We start from the raw sequence: 18,569 nt of genomic DNA, 5'->3' as shown, positions 1-18,569 counted from the left end.
TTGAAAAGGGTTTCTATGCAGAACAAAGCCTATCAGAGACCAGCAGAGATAAAAGCTGGGTAGAAAAAGAGAGTCCAGAGGTTCTAAGACCCATTCCAGGATGTGGGGTTCTAGTTCCTTTCGCTATTCCTTCAGGCATGTGAGCTATTCCAGCTGTAAGAGCTATCACATTTCCTTCCTGCTCCAAGTAATTTGAATTGAACTTTTTTCACAGATCCAAAAGAACCTTTAACAATTTTAGGATCTCATCATTAAAGGTTCTTTAAGGTCTATTATTATCACACACACACACACACACACACACACACACACACCCTTTTCCTGAATTAGTTCAGCTGGTCTAATGCTTCAAACCTTCAGTTCCAGGAAGGCAGATGTTCTTACCTATAGAGGTAACTATTGTCCCGTGACAAATGGAAGAGTATTTAATAGAGTGACACATGAGGAATTGCTACAAACTATCACAACTTTCCATTTAAAAACAGCCCCAAGAAAAGTTGGGAAACACATGATGTTTGTCATTAGTGTCCTAAAACTTCTTTCCAAATTCCTTTTTGTACTTTCAACAATGCGTCCTAGACATTGTGCCTCGACACATTCCTTAATATGTCTGATTTTAGGAGCAGCTGTGGAATAACAAAATGACTACAAGACATCTAGAACTCTCACCCTCAAAGTGTCCAGGAAGCTTAATAAAGCTAAAAGCAGAGAAATCCTACATTGAGTGAACCCTATCGAGAAAATTTGTCTTCATAAAATGTCAGACACTTACTTTATTCAGGGAAACTGGAAGTCAGAGTTAATGGGGATACAGAGAAATTCTTCCTCCAAAGGTTCCTGGCCATGTCTGGGTTCCTTAGGCCTACACAGATGATAACAGGGCACTTGGCCTTGATTCCTCATAGAAGATTGAAGCCTCATTTATTTTTTAATTACCATAAACTAAGATTGCTTGTAATGGCTTTTAAATCTGTAAATTTTTATTTAAAAATGCTTAAATTTTGTTTAAAGATGGTAGTTTTGTATTGCCACCCACAGATCTCAGCAGAACAGGGTCCAGAGGGTTTATTCTGTTTTCAATGCTAGACTAGGCCCTTGGGAACTTCAAAAGACACAGGTCTCCCTCTGGTGGCTCAGAGTATGGAACAAATAAAGTCTAAGGCAGAGGTGAGAGACATGGGAGTCAGTCTATAGAAAATGCCAGGAGGCTGCCGTGTACAGGCTATACCCTGGGGAGGTGGTGCTGAAATCTGTCCTTTATTTCCCAAACAACCTGTGCATCCTGGCACCACTTTCTAATTGTCCCACCCAGTGGAGGATCCCTTTTGCAATCTGTCCAGGACAAAACGGGATATACTAAAGGACACCCTAGAAAATGACAGACCCAGTGTTTGAAGTTTCTGCTCTTAACGGTGCAAAGTTGCCGATGGAAGTGATTTGCTCATCAGCTGACCTTAAAATAGGGACAGTCTCCTGGATTATCACAAAGATCCTTTCAGAATAGCCCTGGTAAAAAAGAATCCTAAAGTTAAAAAGTCAATGGGGAAAATGGGAAATAACTTAGGTAAGTATAAGTAAGGTCATTAAAAACTTACATCTAGAAAATTCCAATGATCATATTTTCAATCAAGAGAAATTAGAAAAACATATATTATTTTCTAACTTGTGAAAACTTCATAGGCATGCATCATGTTTAGAAGGTTTTTTCCTATGTATAAAATAATATACGTTAGACATGCCATGGCTCAAATCTTACCATATATTAGCCAGTTTCTATGGTTAAAAAAATCGACAAACTTATAAATCAGGGTTTTGTTTAGACGCTTATAGAGGACTAGCATGAACTCAATGAAGAACAAAGTATACACTGAACCTAAGTAGTAGAAATCCAAGGTGCATGAACTTAACCTATAGAACTGGGTCTATAGTTTTTTACACATATAGCTACTAATGTCTTCAATAAGTCTTACAAATTTAGTGAAAACACTGACACCATTACTATACATTATGTTTAGCCTCTTCTAATACATTTTGTATAGTATAGAGCTTAGTCTGTCAACTATTTCACAGTAGTATAATACAGCTACCTTCCCACCCATCCAGAAGTGACTACAGTAATGCACAGAGGGCTCTGAATTAACTCAGAACACTTGCTTCCTGACCCTATCCCCAGCTCAGCCCTGGATTGTTATACTATGATGAAAACAATATTCCTATACTCGTCTTCAGAGTAGAATGTGGCATAGGAGAATTAAAACATTAAAATCATTACAGATGGGAGTCTACAGTGACAATTAGGAAAAATATCATTCCCTTTCACTCAGGAAAATGTATATAAAACTAAATATGCACCTTTGCTATGACCAGCCAGCCATTCCACTCCATAGTATATATCCAAGAGAAATGAAAACATACAACCACACAAAGACTTGTAGCGACTTCATTCAAATGAAATGAAACTGGAAACAGGTGTCCTTCAACAAAGGACAAACAAATTAGTCATTACATTTGAGGTAGTACTCAACAATAAAAATAAATGAGCCACAGATACTTATAACAATATGATGAAGTCTCAAAAACATGCTCAGTGAAAATCTTACAAAGAGTGTAGATATGAATGATGCCATTTTTATGAAGTTCTAGAACAACACAATTAATCCATCCTGAAAAAGATCAGAACAAGGTGGGTGGCTTGGGTGAGCCTGGGTGGCTCAGTCAGTCAAGCGTCCAACTTCAGCACAGAGCCCACTTCAGATCCTCTGTCCCCCCTCTGCCCCTCTACCACTCTCTCTCTCTCTCTCTCTCTCTCTCTCTCTCTCTCTCTCTCACAAAAATAAGTAAACATTTTTAAAAAATCAGAACAGTGGGGTACAAGCAGGGATTGCCTGGGAAAGGGTGCAAAGGAAATTTCTGCTGGGGTTACAAGGGAGTATACATTTGCCAAAATCATCAAATCGTAAACTTCAGAAGAGAATTCCACTATCTTTAATCATAACTGAAAAAAAAAAACAAATACTAAATTCTAGCATGCATTATGTTAAAGTGCTTGGTTGATGAGGGATACTGATTGGAATCTATACCAGAAAATTTAATTTTGAAATGCATCAAAACATATAGGGTGGATTGATGTACGGATATAGTCTCAATTTTTAAAAGCAACAATTAATGGATATCAAGCATCCACATAAGTAAGCAATTAAAGAGGCAATTTTTAGTTCGAATTTCAGTATTCACCAATCCTATTTGCCCTGTACTGTTGACTGCTGGAACTGGGGAAGGTCTCAAATCATAGCCCACATCTTGTGTGAATACTAACATCCTCTCAAGAAGCTTCATATAGCATGTAAGTCGGTCCCCCAACACTCAAGAATAACCCTAGGTCAAGGAGAATGAAAACTTCCTCAGCTAATGCAGAATGAGAATTTATCAAACTAGAAAGAGCCTTTTTCAAATTCCAGACTTCTTTTAAGTTAGGATAAGATAGCCAAAGTCCCCGGAGTCCTTTAGAACTGATTCTTAAAACAAAGGTCTGGCTCATAAAAAATTATGAGCATATTAAGATGATCTTATTTATCTCCTTGGGAAGGCATAAGACTTCCCTCACAAATGCTAGCAATCCTGAACATTGGAAGGGCAATTTTAAGATCTCCTTTAGCATACACATCTCAACATGTGAAATTGTTTTTGTACACAGTGCATGATACAAAGTTCACATAGTTACAGGATCATCAGCTAACTCCCTTATTCTTTCTTTCATTTCACACAAATAAGGACTCCAAACTTTTCTTGACTTTGCCTTCTTTAGGATTTATTTTGTTCTAGAATTTAAAGAAGGACTGCTCAGAGAAAGACAAATATATGACTTCACTCATATGAGGACTTTAAGATACAAAACAGATGAACATAAGGGAAGAGAAGCAAAAATAATATAAAAACAGGGAGGTGGACAAAACAGAAGATACTCATAAATATGGAGAACAAACACAGGGTTACTGGAGGGGTTGTGGGAGGGGGGATGGGCTAAATGGGTAAGGGCATGAAGGAACCTACTCCCAAAATCATTGTTGCACTATATGCTAACTTGGATGTAAATAAAAAATAATTAAATTTTAAAAATAATAAATAAGTAAATAAATAAAAACTTAAAAAATAAAAAATAAATAAGGAAGGACTGCTGTGTCATACAGAATCCAAACAACCCCATCTGGTACTGTGAGTAAAATAATTTTGTGAACGAATAGAATTTGCCCTTGCATATGCCCTTGACCTGGAGTATTTCCCGCTTCTCCAAGGCAGAGCAGTATGGAAATGGCTGGGTTTTTCTCTATGCTAAACCCAAGTCCTTAATAATGTGTCATAAGTCATCTCAATTCTCAGCAGTCCTTTTGTATGAAATGTAGACTAGGAAAGCTTCTTATCAAAAGGAACACAACCCTCCAATACAGACCACAATTCAGAATTTGTCCAAAAATAAGGATTTATTTTTGTAACTCCTAAGATGAACCCCAGATGAAGATCAGAAATAGAATTCTTTCTTTGCTACATGTTATTTTGCAGAATTGTTTATTCTGGCTCTGAAGGCTTTATCTCAAGGGAAAACAAAACCGAAAGTTAAAACAAAGTGGCAGGTGTGACTTTGATCGCTCTCACTGTTGGTCCTTCAGAGGTGGCTAAAATTGAAGAAGTGTCCCTGGCTTCAACTAATTGTCTCCTTCTTAACCTGCTCAACAGATATGTAATATTTCTCAGAGACTTCTTTTAAGATTTGATTTATTCAAAATACTCTTTAGCCTTTGATATTCAAGAAAATGACACTGATACAGAAAGCTCCATGTAAATCATCAGAGGGTCAGAGAACCTAGCTTCACACTAACCTTCCTTATCCTTGAATCAGAAAATGTTCCAAACATAAAACCTTTTTCACTTTTAATCCATGAATCTAGGCAAATGTACATCCCTAACTGTAAGTTACTTGGATGCTGTCAGTGCCCCATTGCCCATGCAATTTTGAACCCCAAATGCTAGCCTTCTGCAATGAATTTTCCAGGACCAATTTTGATGGATATAAAACCTCCTTAATCAGATAACAAGGCTAATAACCCCTTTATTTAAGCATGAGTCTGAGAGTGTTATGTGTGGGGTGCAGAAGAGAAAGTTTCAGCAAAATAGAGTAGGCAGGGGCAAATAAAAGTCTATTCCCTCTTTTTTTTCACCATATCCCTTCTTTTAACTATTTAGAACTAACCAGCTCTGCAATCAAATCAAAACTCTCAAATGCCATAAGATTTTGCTGACTTGCTCTTCAAAAAGCACTTATTGAGCTCCTACTTTGTACCAGGGTTGGAAGAAACAATCACTTAAAATATGTATATGGCCTTAAGAAATTATGATCACAGTGTCTGATTAGCCGGTAGAGCAAAACAAGGGACTTTGTTATTATCCTCTCTTGTGCTGAAATCTTCATGGTAAAAATAAATAGAAAAACATTTTGGTAAGACATCTCTAAATTCCCCTCTAGAGCTGAAATTCTGTGATCTTATAAATTTATTATATTTTCTTAGCTGTGTTAGATTTTTTGAAGTTGGAGGAAGAGTGAGAAGCCCAATTTAATATAGTTGAAGTTAGTTTGCTGTATGAAGAATAACAAACTAATAATAATAATAATCTCAACAGCTTTACTGTAGCAACCCAGCCCACTTTTAGCCTTCTGAAATGTCAAGTTCTAAATTCCTGATGGCTCCACTACTTTCTATTTCAGCTTCTGTAATATCTACTGCTCAATGACTTTGTTCTTATTTCAGTGGTTGGCTTTTGCATATGGCAGCTTTGGCAACATGATAGAGTCTACTAATCGCTTTCCTTTTGGGAGTCTCTATGCTTCTGAGTTGCTTTACCATTTGTGCGTCTCACCTTTGAATGCCTTCAGAAAGTCTAACAAGGTCCAGTCTCCTATCTCTTAGGCAGAATATCTCTCTTTCCTGAGGTTCTCATGCCTGACATACCTCCACACAGATCACTAGCCAGGAGAGTGCTGCCTTTCTCTGCTGCGGGTGCTAATCCCTGGTCCAGTTCAGCCGTGCTCCCAAACAAGGTCTCCCCTATGCTGGGCATAAGAAACTGGCTGTGCCTGTGTCCTTCAGAAACAAAATATGGAGACAGGTGGCGTTAAAACAATTACCTAATATACCTGGATGCTATAAATTTTCTCTGACTACACCTAGACCATCATCAATGTAATTCTCATCTGGTATACACATCAGGATAAAATTCAGAAAATTTGTCTGAGCCATCTCTATAGCAATGGCAAAATAAGGAAGTCTTCATCTATAACTTAGAATACTGCCTCAAAAATGTTACATTTAAAAGCAGAAGTTAAAGGAAATAAAATTTTAAAACTCACATATTGCCTTTTCAAATTATAAGCTCAAAGTTATTAAGATAATAAAAATATAGACATGGCTTCTGATGAAAAACCTAAATGTTAAAAAAAATCTAGCCACAAAGATCAGAAACATTTATCAGAGGGGCTTATGTTTCTGATAAATATTTAAGTGTGTAAGGCAGAACCACTGAGAACAATAAATACTTTATAGCTGGCACTTTGTCAAACCTATAAGTGGCTCTGCCTTAGAATTTTACATCATCACTGAATTTACAGTCATTTGATAAGTGGAACAGGACAAGAATTACTTCTTTCTAAATCTAAACCAGGTAATAAATCTAACATCAGGATTCTTCTTATTGTCTGTTATCATCTGATGACAATGCCTTTTACCTTCATTGTCTTGGCAGAAATATGCTATGTAAAATTATAATGTCATATCACTCATAGTGATTTAACACTATCCAGCCCATACCATTTTAATCAATCAAAATTGTCGCTTTTTAGTGTAATGATTTTGTGGTGAATTCCCTGTGTTTAATATGATATATGGTCCTATCTACCCGTTGATTTACTATTCTCTTCCAAAGTCTAACAGCTCGGGAAGCTGTTCTTGCTTTTGGACATCTTTGGAATTAGCAAACAAGAATAATTTGTGGTAATAAAAATGCTAATTTACATGGCAATGAAAGCTGAAAAAAATATCTTAAGTGTTAGTAGCTGCAGCTACTTTTAAGTGCAAATAAAAGATGGCGTTGTGAAATAAAATCACAGAAGACCTGGAGTTTTCCCCTCTGTATCCACATATGATCAAGGCATCTGTAATACCAAAACCACATACCTCAGTACATGATCATTCCTTCCATACAACCATGAAAAATCCGGAATACACAAAGTATTCCCCTTTATTAAATGCAAGCATACATTGCACAAATTTCTTTGTTCTTTAAAAAAAATGGCAAGGTAGTTTAAAGTGATTTTATTAATATTTATAAATCTTTTCAACTCGATATAAGCTAATAAAAATCAACCCCAGCTCCTACTCCTCAACTATATTATGCATTTAGGATTGGCTACAATGCAGTAACAATCAACCACCAAATCTCAGTGGACAAAACTATAATTTCTGGCTCATGCTATGTTTCCCAAACAGATCCACAGACAGTCATTTAGGGACTCAGTGACTCAGGGACCCATGCTACAGACTCCACATAGGTCACCAGAGAGTCACTGAGGGAGCCCGGTTTATAGAGGTTCTCCCATCTTATGTGTGCACCATCTGGAATGTGTAGCCTCCTGAGACGCCACGGAAGGGAAAGAGAGAGCTGCAGGTCCCAAGCCAGTGATTACATGACAAAATTACAAGTCTCTTGTGCTCATAGCCCATTGGCCAGAACTAGTTACATGGCCCTTCCCAATTGCAAGGCTGAGGGAAAACATAATCCTTCTGTGAGCCTGGAAGGAGAAAAATATGATATGGATGAGCTTAAGAAGTCTAAAACTTACATATTTTTAAAGAACGAAAAATGTCCAAATTTATTACAGGCAACTCTCCTTGATTCTCCTTGTAGAATCTTGAATGCCACATTGCTTCCTCTGGAACTTATAATGTTATGCATTTACAGAGAAAGTAACCTGTATGACAATAAATAAGTTAAGGTTAACAACCGATTCCATTATTTAAGCTGCAATACGTATTTAAATAAGAGAAAGCAGATATTCTGCCTATAGGTTAAGCTAATGAAAATGCTTGTCTTTAAATTTTTTAAACCTTATTCCATTTGGCAAAGTAATTAAAATAATTTAAAATAAAATGTTTCATTTTGGTGCCCAGTCATTCCAATTCTGGCTTGTTGAAGCATAAACACAGATTTTAAGCACAAAAATATTAATAAGTCTAAGATTCCAATATTTCCATTTAATAGCAGAGTGAGTTGAGCTTTTTCAAACTTGTTAAAGCTCCACACTGTTACCACGTCCACCAGCCAGACCAGGTGCTGTTATTGTAGTTCCCAATGGGCAGGATCAAGAGCTCCTGGGTTGAGCTGGTTGCCCAAGGCCCACCCAATGCTGATGGGGAGAGGAATATGAGAGCTCATTCACTCATTCAACAAAAAAACTATTGAATGTCTATGATGCACCAGGCATTTGCCATACTCTGAGAATACAGCAATAACTGAAATAAGCTAACCCCCCCCCCAAAAAAAAACCCTCTTCTTTCTTAGACTTCACATTACTAGTGAGAGAGGAGGACAACAAGATTAAGGGGAGCCATAGAACAAGCAAGCAAACAAATGAGAAAGATAATTCCATATAATGATAAAGGCTATGAAAATAAGTCAAATAAAAGGATAGAGACAGGAGTGGAGTTTGGAGTACTTTGGAGTAGATGGTCAGAAAAGATCTCTGAGGATATGACATTTGAGCTGAGAGAAGGAAGGTATGAAGGAGCCAGGACAGAGAACTTCGGGTTGAAGAAAACCTAAAGGCAAATCTTAAGGCAAGAAAAAGCTTGGCATAAGACAAGAAAACCACCAGCGTCACAGGGGTAGGAAATGAAGAAGACTGGTAGATGGGCCAAATCAAGACAGGATCAGAGAAAAATAAGAAAAGAGTCCCCAGATTTTCAAACCATTAATGTAGTGTAGAACAGAAAATTTCATGCAGTGATTAACAGTTGTTATTAAACAAGTTCAGTAGGGTTGCTAGGACAATGTAAAAACTCATCCTCCAATTCCAAAAAGCATTCTGTAAGAGGTTTAAGTAGTTAAAATCACTGAGTGATCAGAATAAACTTCAGGGCTGTAAAGGATTGGGAGAGTAAAAGACTGAGTCTGTCTTGAGAAATCTATAATTGAATGCAAAAAGCAGAGGATATGTCACTTAAAAATGAATCAAGGACTTTTGAAAACAAAATGTAACTAAGTGCAAATTAACATGAGACAAATTATATCTCAAGTGCAAAAGCGAGAGTCAGAAACAAGTGAATTGGTAACAAAAAGAGAGTGAATTTTAGAGTTTTGAAGTAGAGGCCAGATAAAAGATTTGCTTCTGGAAGGCTTGAAAAGTATCAAAGACATACCATGCAGAGAAAAGTAAGTGTGCTAAGTGTGACAAGATGTTAGTGTTTTGCCACATAACAAACCATCATCATAAAATCTAGTAGCTTAAGGCAATTTATTACACTCTCTCACAGTTCTACGAATTGACTGAGCTCTGCTGGTGGTGCTCAGTTGGGTTCTCCTATGCAACTGGAGTAAGACAACGGCTAAGGCTCAGCTGAGCTGCTCATTAAGATGGCAACTGATGCTGGCTCTTGGAGAGACCTCAGTTGGAGTGTTCACCTGGAGTGCCTACAAGTGTTCTTCCCACGTTGCTGGGCTTCATATAGCAGCAGCTAATTTCTAAAACAGAATGTCTCATAAGCAAGCATTACAATAGAACAAAGCAGAAGCAGTAAAGCGTATCACCTAGCTTCAGAAGTCCCATAAAGTCATTTTCATTTGCAGGGGTCCCAGGGTGGCTCCGTCAATTGAGTGTCTGACTTCTGATTCCAGTTCAGGTCATGATCCCAGGGTTGAGGGATCGAGCCCCATGTTGGAGTCCATGCAGGCATGGAGACTGATTAAGATTTTCTCTGTCTCTCCTTCTGCCCCTCTACCCGACTCACATGCTCAATTTCTCTCTAAAACTTAAAAAAAAATCATTTTCAGTGCAGTCTGTTGGTCAAAAAAAGCACTAAGTTCAGTCCAGATTCAAAGGGAAGGAAATTAGACTCTACTCTTTGACATAAGTAGGAGCATGTCTAATTGTGTAAAGAGGAACCGAATTCACAAGAGCTTTTTTTTTTTTTTTTTTTTTTTTTTTACTATTTATCACAGTCTACCCTTGGGCCACCTAAATTCATGCCTCTCCCACTAACTCTCAACAGTTCCAACATTTTTGTCCCATTGTATCATCAGGCTCAGACTCCAAGATCTTGTGGTCTGAGTCAGGTCCAGGTACAGTTGTGCTGTGTTTCCCTGGGTTTGGTTCCTCATGTATGGTTGCTGTCAATCTGAAGACTGTTAAATAGACAAATGGCTGCCACCATATACACCCCACACACTGATTAGAAAGCACAGAATAACTAAAATAGATATTCCCCTTCACAAATGGACAAAATGAGAAGCACACAGCAGGTCCGCAGCAATTCTGAAATCCATTTGAGTGTGTTGCCAGTTTCTTGTTAACAGTCATGCTTCCTGGGATTGTCTCACTGGAGCTTTGACTGCTCCTTCAAAGACGTTGGCTCTGCCCTCTGAATCATGCTATGCCCCTGAGAATAGCCATCCTTGTAACTAAGTAGTTATATTCAGCCTGGTTAAGGGAATAAAACCTTTTCATTTTATACTATCTCATCCTTCTCATACCAAGCTTATGTAATTCCTTTAAAAGCTTTGTGTGCTTCCTGTGTGTCAAATCATAATCCACTTCATTCAGCAAAAGTTAAACTGCACTTTCTTTCCAAACAATACTGGGTCTAAGCAACAAGGTCCCGTGGGACAATGACATTAAGATACTTTGAAGCATTGTTGCCTGGTTGAAAATATCTAAGAGTCATACCCTTAAGATCCTTCAGGGCCTTTATTTTCTAGCCGAGAAAGCATACCAGAGTATTCTTAGAATACCTGGTAAGCACACTCTTAAGTTCTTCTCAGGTCACAACAAAGGGTCTCACAGGCATACTCTAGAGTTCTTCATTTGTACTACCCTAGATTTGATCTTTGCTTGGATGTCAACACTGACTGAGAATCTTGCTGGGAGACACTGAAGATGAAAAACTATTTTTTTAACACAAGAAACCCTGAATACTATACATTTCCTCTAATTTTGCTTAAAAAGAATTCCTTAAATTCTCCCAATTCTATTCCAAACAGTTTCTTCTTGAGTTCATCTCTCTCTTCTCATTTTGTCTTTTCACAACAAAAATGCATACACACACAAAAACCTATCTGGCAATATCTAAGTCTATTCAGCCAGATTCATAAGTTCATTAGGTACATATATCAGAACATAATAGCTACTGCTTCATTTTTGCCTCCCAAATCTCATTCATATATATTTCTCTTCTGGCAACCCTAATCCAAAACCACGCAGAGAAAAGAAAAGTGGGAAAGAGACCAAGGGTAGTTGACACAGTGCAAAACCATAGCAGTTACAGAAGCAGTAAAAATTATTTTCCTCCTTTTGCTATAAGCTTATCCCTTTTTTTCCACAAACACTGTAAAAATTAAAAGAAAATATAAAAATCTTCATATTCCATAACAAATTGTGATTTTATTTAACATGTCAATAATTTTAGGGAAGAAAAAACTATGAACAGTTGCTGCAATACAGAGTCTCTTAGCATCTTCTTGTGCATATGGAAGACTCTTCCCCTTCCCTCTTCTTATCCCTCAGGTCTGACTGCCCTCCAGTCAGAAATCCTTCATTAGTTATTGTTCTGTTTATATAATCATAAAATGTGCTTTGCAAATGAAATTTAATCAAAACATAAAAGCAAAATGAAGCAAAAATCATTAGAAATTCAAAGCTGCAACATCCACTATTAACACTTTACTGCCCAGTGCCCACAATTATTTTAATGTGTACACACACACATACACACTTTTACATCCTTCAGGGTAATTTTTACTGTGAACTTTTATTAACTTTTTTATTAACTTTTTTTAATTAACTTTTTATTAACTGCTTCTTTCTTGTATGTTTGTTTTTCTTGTCTTTGCTCTACCTTTCTTTAAATCATCATATCTCCATTGAGGTCATCAATGTTAGTAACCTAGAATTTAGTTTTCTATGGCTTTCACCCTGTGTGTGTGTGTGTGTGTGTGTGTGTGCGCGCGCGCGCGCACGCACACGTGCACGCATGTATGTGTGTATGTTCACATGGCTTACCATGATTTATCTTTACTTTTGGAAAACCTCTCCAACTAGGTTCCTCGAAAAGTTGAAAATAGAACTACCCCATAATGCAGCAATTGCACTACTAGGTATTTACCCAAAGGATACAAAAATATTAATTCAAAGGGATACATGCACCCCAGTATTTACAGCAGCATTATCTACAATAGCCAAATTATGGAAACAGCCCAAGTGCCCATTGACTGATAAATGGATAAAGAAGATATGGTACATAAACAACGGAATATTAGCCATAAAAAAAGAAATCTTGGCATTTGCAACAACACGAATGGAGCTAGAGAATTATGCTAAGCAAAATAAGTCAGTCAGAAAAAGACAAATACCATATGATTTCACTCATGTGTAGAATTTAAGAAAAAAACAAATGAGCAAAGGAAAAGAAAGAGAGGGAGGCAAGCAATGAAATAGACTCTTAACCTTAGAGAACAAAATGATGGTTATCAGAGGGGAGGTCAGTGGGGGGAGAGTGAAATAAGTGATGGGGATTAAGGAGTGCACTTGTAATGGGCACTGGATATTATATGGAAGTGTTGAATCACCATAATGTACACCTGAAACTTATATTATACTGTATGTTAACTAAATGGAATTTAAATTTTAAAAAAAGCAAGAAGGGAAGGGAAGGGAAGAGAGGAAGGAAGGCAGGAAGGCAGAATGAAAGAAAGAAAGAAAGAAAGAAAGAAAGAAAGAAAGAAAGAGGAAGGAAGGAAAAAGGAAAGAAAGGAAAATAAAGGAAAAAAGGAAAAGAAAAGAAAAGAGAAGAAAAGAAGGGAGGGAAGAAGGAAATCTCACCAACTTAACTGGTAGAAGGTAGAAAATTAACTTATTTCAATGAATTTGTAATGCATAAATCCTTACTCCTGTTGGGTTTTGTATCTTGTATATGATAAAAGGAATAAAGAGCCCATTTTTACACTCTTCCAAATGAATAGCTAATTGTATGAAAACTACTTACTACATAAAAAATTTGTTCCCATAAAATTTCCATATATTAAATCCCTTATATACTAACTTGAGCTTCTTTTTTTTTCCTTCCAGTATATATTTCTGGTACTATACTAATACCATATTGTTTATTAATAATAGATTAATATTTTAATATCTGTTAAAACAAATTTATTCCCACTGTTCATCTTTTACTAACATTTTTGGCTAGCCATGTTGTTCATTCTTTCACATTTAAATGGTATCATTTTGTCCAAAGTGTTTTAAAAATATTGGGATTCTAGCTGGAGTTGTATCAAGTGTATGTATGAATCTGGTATTACTGACATTTTATATTATTGAGTCTTCGCAGCCAAGAGAATGCTGTTTTTCAGATTGGTTAAAGAATTTCAACAGATTTTATAGTTTTCTTCATGTAGGTATAGCTTCCTTCTTTATAAGTTTATCTCTAATATTTCATAGTTTTCCTACTTAATGTGGTAATGAAGAGCAAACAAGTCTAAGTCATAAACTGAATTTTTTAGCTCTTGGATAATTACCATGAGCCATGACCAAGTTCTTAAATGAGAATTATATTAAAGACCTAAGCTAGTGAGATCCCTGCATTAACAAAGACAAGATGACAGGACAATCACAGTTGTTGGCCCACTGCAACATCAGGCCAGCAAAAAGTATGAGCGAACCATAGCAAATCCACGGCCACTAACAGATACACACACACACACACACACACACACACACACACACACAGAGCATAGTATTTACCCCATGGGTTTGATTGGAACATTTTACAAGGAGTAATTTTATTTTAAAAAAAATATTACTTACATAGTTTAATGGTTTAAAATGAAAGGCTGACTATAAAATTTACATATTTACATTTCACACAATCTTCAGCAAACTGCCTCTGTCTTAATTAGAAATCACAGGTAACTTTAGTAATAAAAGAAAATGTTGGTTCTCCACCTTGGATATCAACTTCACAATTTTTAAAAATCTCATTCTAAAAGTCAAAAATGCAATCATTTTCATTTGGAAGATTCTATAATCAAGGATTAATACTAATCTTTTGAGAGACAGTCCAAATGGGAAGAACAGTGCATGAATTTTACTGCCTGTTCTTTCTGGTAATTAGTCTGTAGCTATAATCATTTTGTCTTAATTTCAAGACATACAAAAACAGATCAATTGGCTAGCTGAATAGTTTCAATCAAGATGTTTTTGATTTTCATGGTATCCAAATACCATCTTTTCTCTTGATATTTTATTATAGCATTTTAGAGTTACGATGAACTTAAGAGTCTGTATCCCAGACATTTAAGTTCTACTTGATTTTATTATGTAGCTTTCCAATAAACATGCCATCCAACCAAAGTTGTATTAAGGAGCAGGAGCAGGTAGGCACTGGACAGCCAGAATTCCAGTCTATAATGAACACCAAAAGTTCTTTAAATAAATTGAAAATATGGCACCAGTCAACAGAAGTTTTATACATTACTCCTTACATAACTGTCAAATTATTAGTGAATCCTGCTTCCATTTAGTTCCTCGTTCCAAAAACATATTTTTTCTGGAATATATGTATATATTCAAAGTATTTTTTCTGTATACTTCTATTCAGAAAAAATATATTAACATTATTCATAATCCCTACTGCCTTTAATGGAGAACGGATCCTTTCAATTGACAGATCTTTTAGTAGCTCTGTGAAAAAAAAAATCTCCCTCATTATAATAGCCTCAGACACACTTGAGGGAAATCTCATGTGGTAGACAGAGGCAGTGGTGAAATTCAAAATTTTTGCTAACCAGTATAGCAAAGACATCAGCTAACCAGAGTGTCTGTCTCAGGGAAAAAAAAAAAAATTAAGACGACTACACATCCGTCTATACCTTTCTCTCTCTAGATTAAACATTCTGGTGACTTTCAAAATGGACTTCATTATCATGGTTTCAAATCCTCTCCTAGTGCGGGTCATTCTCTCCCTCTCCCCAAAGCCACAGCCCTCACTGGTGAAGACACATGTGCTCCCACCAACAGGAAACACAACTGCACTACCACCTCTCCCCCAGTCTCTATACCATAATTTTTAAAGGGTTAAAAATTATCCCTTTTTGGCAGCTCATCATCCTATGGCTTTATGAGTTATATTTCTGCAAACAGTATTTTAATATTACCTTATTACATTCAAAGTTTGTGTCAAAATACTTAATTAGAAAAACAGACACTATTTGATGACTCTAAGAGGGAACCTGCCAAAGTCATTTTTCCCTCTATCCCGAAATACATGAATCAGAATACCCTTATGTGTAATACATTTATAACTGCTTAAATTAAAAATTGCTCAAAAGAAGCGTTTTTATACTTACCAATTTAATGAACATTTCCATAACTGTGAGAAGCATCTTTTATACCAATGTTTAATTCACACATCAGTAAGCACTAATGATAAGTGTATCACCCTATCAAATTCTGGCAGTTAGGTATGTCAGTGACAGGCATCATAAAATTAAATAGATAACTAATATTCAAAGAAACTGCAATAAAAATATATTGTGGTAATTACCCATGTCGAAAGTGAAGAGTTTTAATCAAACCATTTTCTTGGGTGACCATATTTTCATTTAAATACGGGTTTAAGAAATCACAGAGAAAGTTGCTGCTTTCAACACCAAATGCAAGTCTAATTAGTGCCTTTTTACTGCAATTAATACTGCAGTTATACTCAGCATTCTTTACATCAGCAAAGATAAGTTCTTTCTAGTTTTTCTCTCTCCACCTCACTCTTTCCCTGTTAGGTTTCTGACTAATGTTTGGCAACAGAGAAGAGTGTTTATTTTGCTTGAAAACAAAACCGTTACCATTCCTAATGTCCCAGAGATTTCCTCATGACTAGACAGAATGGATATCTGAAGAGACTTCCAATTCCCTCTATTACTTATGTTGTTGCTTTTAACAGATTCCGAAAGATGCCATCAGTTTTGTATGATAGTAGCTTCCTACTGCAGGCTCATTGAAAACTTGCTCTCCATTAGAGCTCTATTTATGTAAGAATATAAACCTCCTTTTGTCCTCCTATTGAAACTGGATTTTCAGAAACAAACAGTTTTCTTTGAATAGTCTTCATAATTTTCTGGCTACATTTATATCCTCTGGTATTTGAGAGAGGTGATAATTATGAGCATTAAATCAATATGTACTAGTTTATTGAATTAACCAAGATGATAAAGAAGAATCTTTACTCATGCCCTAATACCATAAAATAGTATAACAAAAAGTATATTAGGGGTGCTTGGGTGGCTAACTTGGTTAAGCATCCGACTTTCAGTTTCACCTCAGGTCATGATCTGGTGGTTCATGAGTTTGAGCCCCACAATGGGCTCCATGCTGATAACTCAGAGTCTGCTTGTGATTTTCTTTCTCCCTTTCTCTCTCTCTCTCTCTCTGCCTCTCCCTTGCTCGCTCGCTCTCTCTGTCTCTCTCTCAAAATAAATAAATAAACTTTTAAAAAATACATAATAGTAAAATGAAATAGCAATGGACTGGAAATGAGAAGACTTGAATTCGAATTCTGATGTCCCTACTTATTTTACAAGCTGTGGGATCATGTACACAATTCTTAAACTCTATAAGCCTTCCTTTCATTATTTACAAAATGGTGGTGAATCTGTTGGCAAAACTGGATGTAGCATGTGAGAGAAAACAGGAGGTCAAGGATGAGTAAACAAATTAAAGGATGATTTTGCTATTTATGAAGATAAGGACGATGGCAGGAAAAAAAGGAAAAAAATAGGGTTATTTTGATGTGTTAAATTTGAAATATCTATATTATACAAGCCAAGAGAGCAAGTAGGCAGTTCAATATACAAATCTACAGTTCAAGGAAAGTATCTGAACCAAAGATACAAACGTTACTCATATATTTATAGTTACTTCCACTTACTATGCACCAAACAATGCAACAGATCCTATAGGTAAGTAATTTATTCCTCGAGACAAACTTGAGTTCACAATGAGTATTATTATCATAATTATTGTTATTTTCTAACACTTAACACATTATCTGGTTATGTATGTAAGCTACCAAAATGTTTTTTGAATGAATGTTCAGCTTACGGGTGAGGAATTCAAGACTTGGAAAAGAAACTTAACCACATCTAGTAAGTGGCAGAACCAGAATTTGAAATTAAATTTGTCTTGAGTAGACAGTGGGACGTCCAGCTTACAAGCTGTCACCTTCATTTCGCACACGTCAAAAGAGCAAATTTTAATGGTGATGTTGAGAAGGCAAGATGATTTTTGTTCAGAAGTGTGCCCAGTGCCATACCACGGAAAAGGGAGAGAAGCACAGTCTGGGCCAAACCTCCATGGTTTATTTGGGCAAAAGACAGGTCAGGCCCCTGGATTTTCGTACACAGGTGCCAACAAGAACAAAGGCATCGCCTGGAGAGAGGAGACACTGATGGAGTATCTGGATAATCCCAGAAAGTACATCCCTGGAATAAAAATGATCTTTGCTGGCATTAAGAAGGCAAGGGAAAGAGCAGACTTGATAGCTTATCTCAAAAAAAAAAAAAAAAAAAAAAAAAAGCTACTAAGGAGCAACAGTTGGCCTCTGCCTTATTTATTATAAAACAACAGCAACAAAAAAATGTCTGATGACTTCTTTCATGTGTCCTGTATTTAAATTGATCTCATACACCAGAATTCAGACCATGAACGGCTGAGAGAATACTTTTTTTGGACAGTGCTGATTTAAGTAATATTGGCTTGTAGTTAAAACATATGATCAGCTTTTTGAACTCTGATAGTAATTCTGGTTCAGCAGGTGCTGTCACTGTTTTCCCCTTCTGAAGATATGACTGGAATTGATGAGCAACGTTCAGCTTTTCACACAGATGGTAAATGTCATCTCTAAACCTATAGGAGATTAGTTTTATATTTAGATTTATATAAGTGGTTATATTGATATATTTAAATACTGAGGAAATCCCTTCACTGTCTCAGAGAACAGCAAGACTCTGTTGTGTTTCAAGTTGCGTTTGTTAGCCTGTTAAAGGCAAGGGCTGATGATAAGCTGCCAATGTCCACTTTATCTTTTTGGTATTAACTATACCAGTTTAATTAAAACTCCCTACATCTAAAGAGTTGCCTTTTGCTTAACAAAGGGCATTTTAGTATGGTTTATGTACAATATTAAATACAGAATATTTAACATTTCTCACATTTTTATAGGTGATCTATAAGGTCAGATGTTTTTAAGATTCAGTGTGACAAG

At 36.3% G+C, this 18,569-nt stretch overlaps 1 long non-coding RNA gene and 1 pseudogene across 1 annotated transcript; one reads left to right on the top strand and one right to left on the bottom strand.

Annotated features, from left to right (window-relative positions):
• Nucleotides 1–1,406: 1,406 nt before the first annotated feature.
• Nucleotides 1,407–10,060, bottom strand: LOC125165628 (uncharacterized). Its single transcript, XR_007152163.1, has 4 exons — nucleotides 9,853–10,060; nucleotides 7,889–8,017; nucleotides 6,003–6,134; nucleotides 1,407–1,506 (listed from the first exon to the last, which is right to left on the bottom strand). It is a non-coding gene; the product is annotated as an uncharacterized LOC125165628 (long non-coding RNA).
• A 3,850-nt stretch (nucleotides 10,061–13,910) lies between these two features.
• LOC125164468 (cytochrome c-like) lies at nucleotides 13,911–17,924 on the top strand (annotated as a pseudogene).
• Nucleotides 17,925–18,569: the final 645 nt, after the last annotated feature.

Source organism: Prionailurus viverrinus, chromosome A1, assembly GCF_022837055.1.
Source record: "Prionailurus viverrinus isolate Anna chromosome A1, UM_Priviv_1.0, whole genome shotgun sequence".
In the NCBI taxonomy this organism is placed as follows: domain Eukaryota; kingdom Metazoa; phylum Chordata; class Mammalia; order Carnivora; family Felidae; genus Prionailurus; species Prionailurus viverrinus.
Note: the sequence above shows the minus strand (reverse complement) of the source record. Positions and strands in the feature narration are given on the sequence as shown.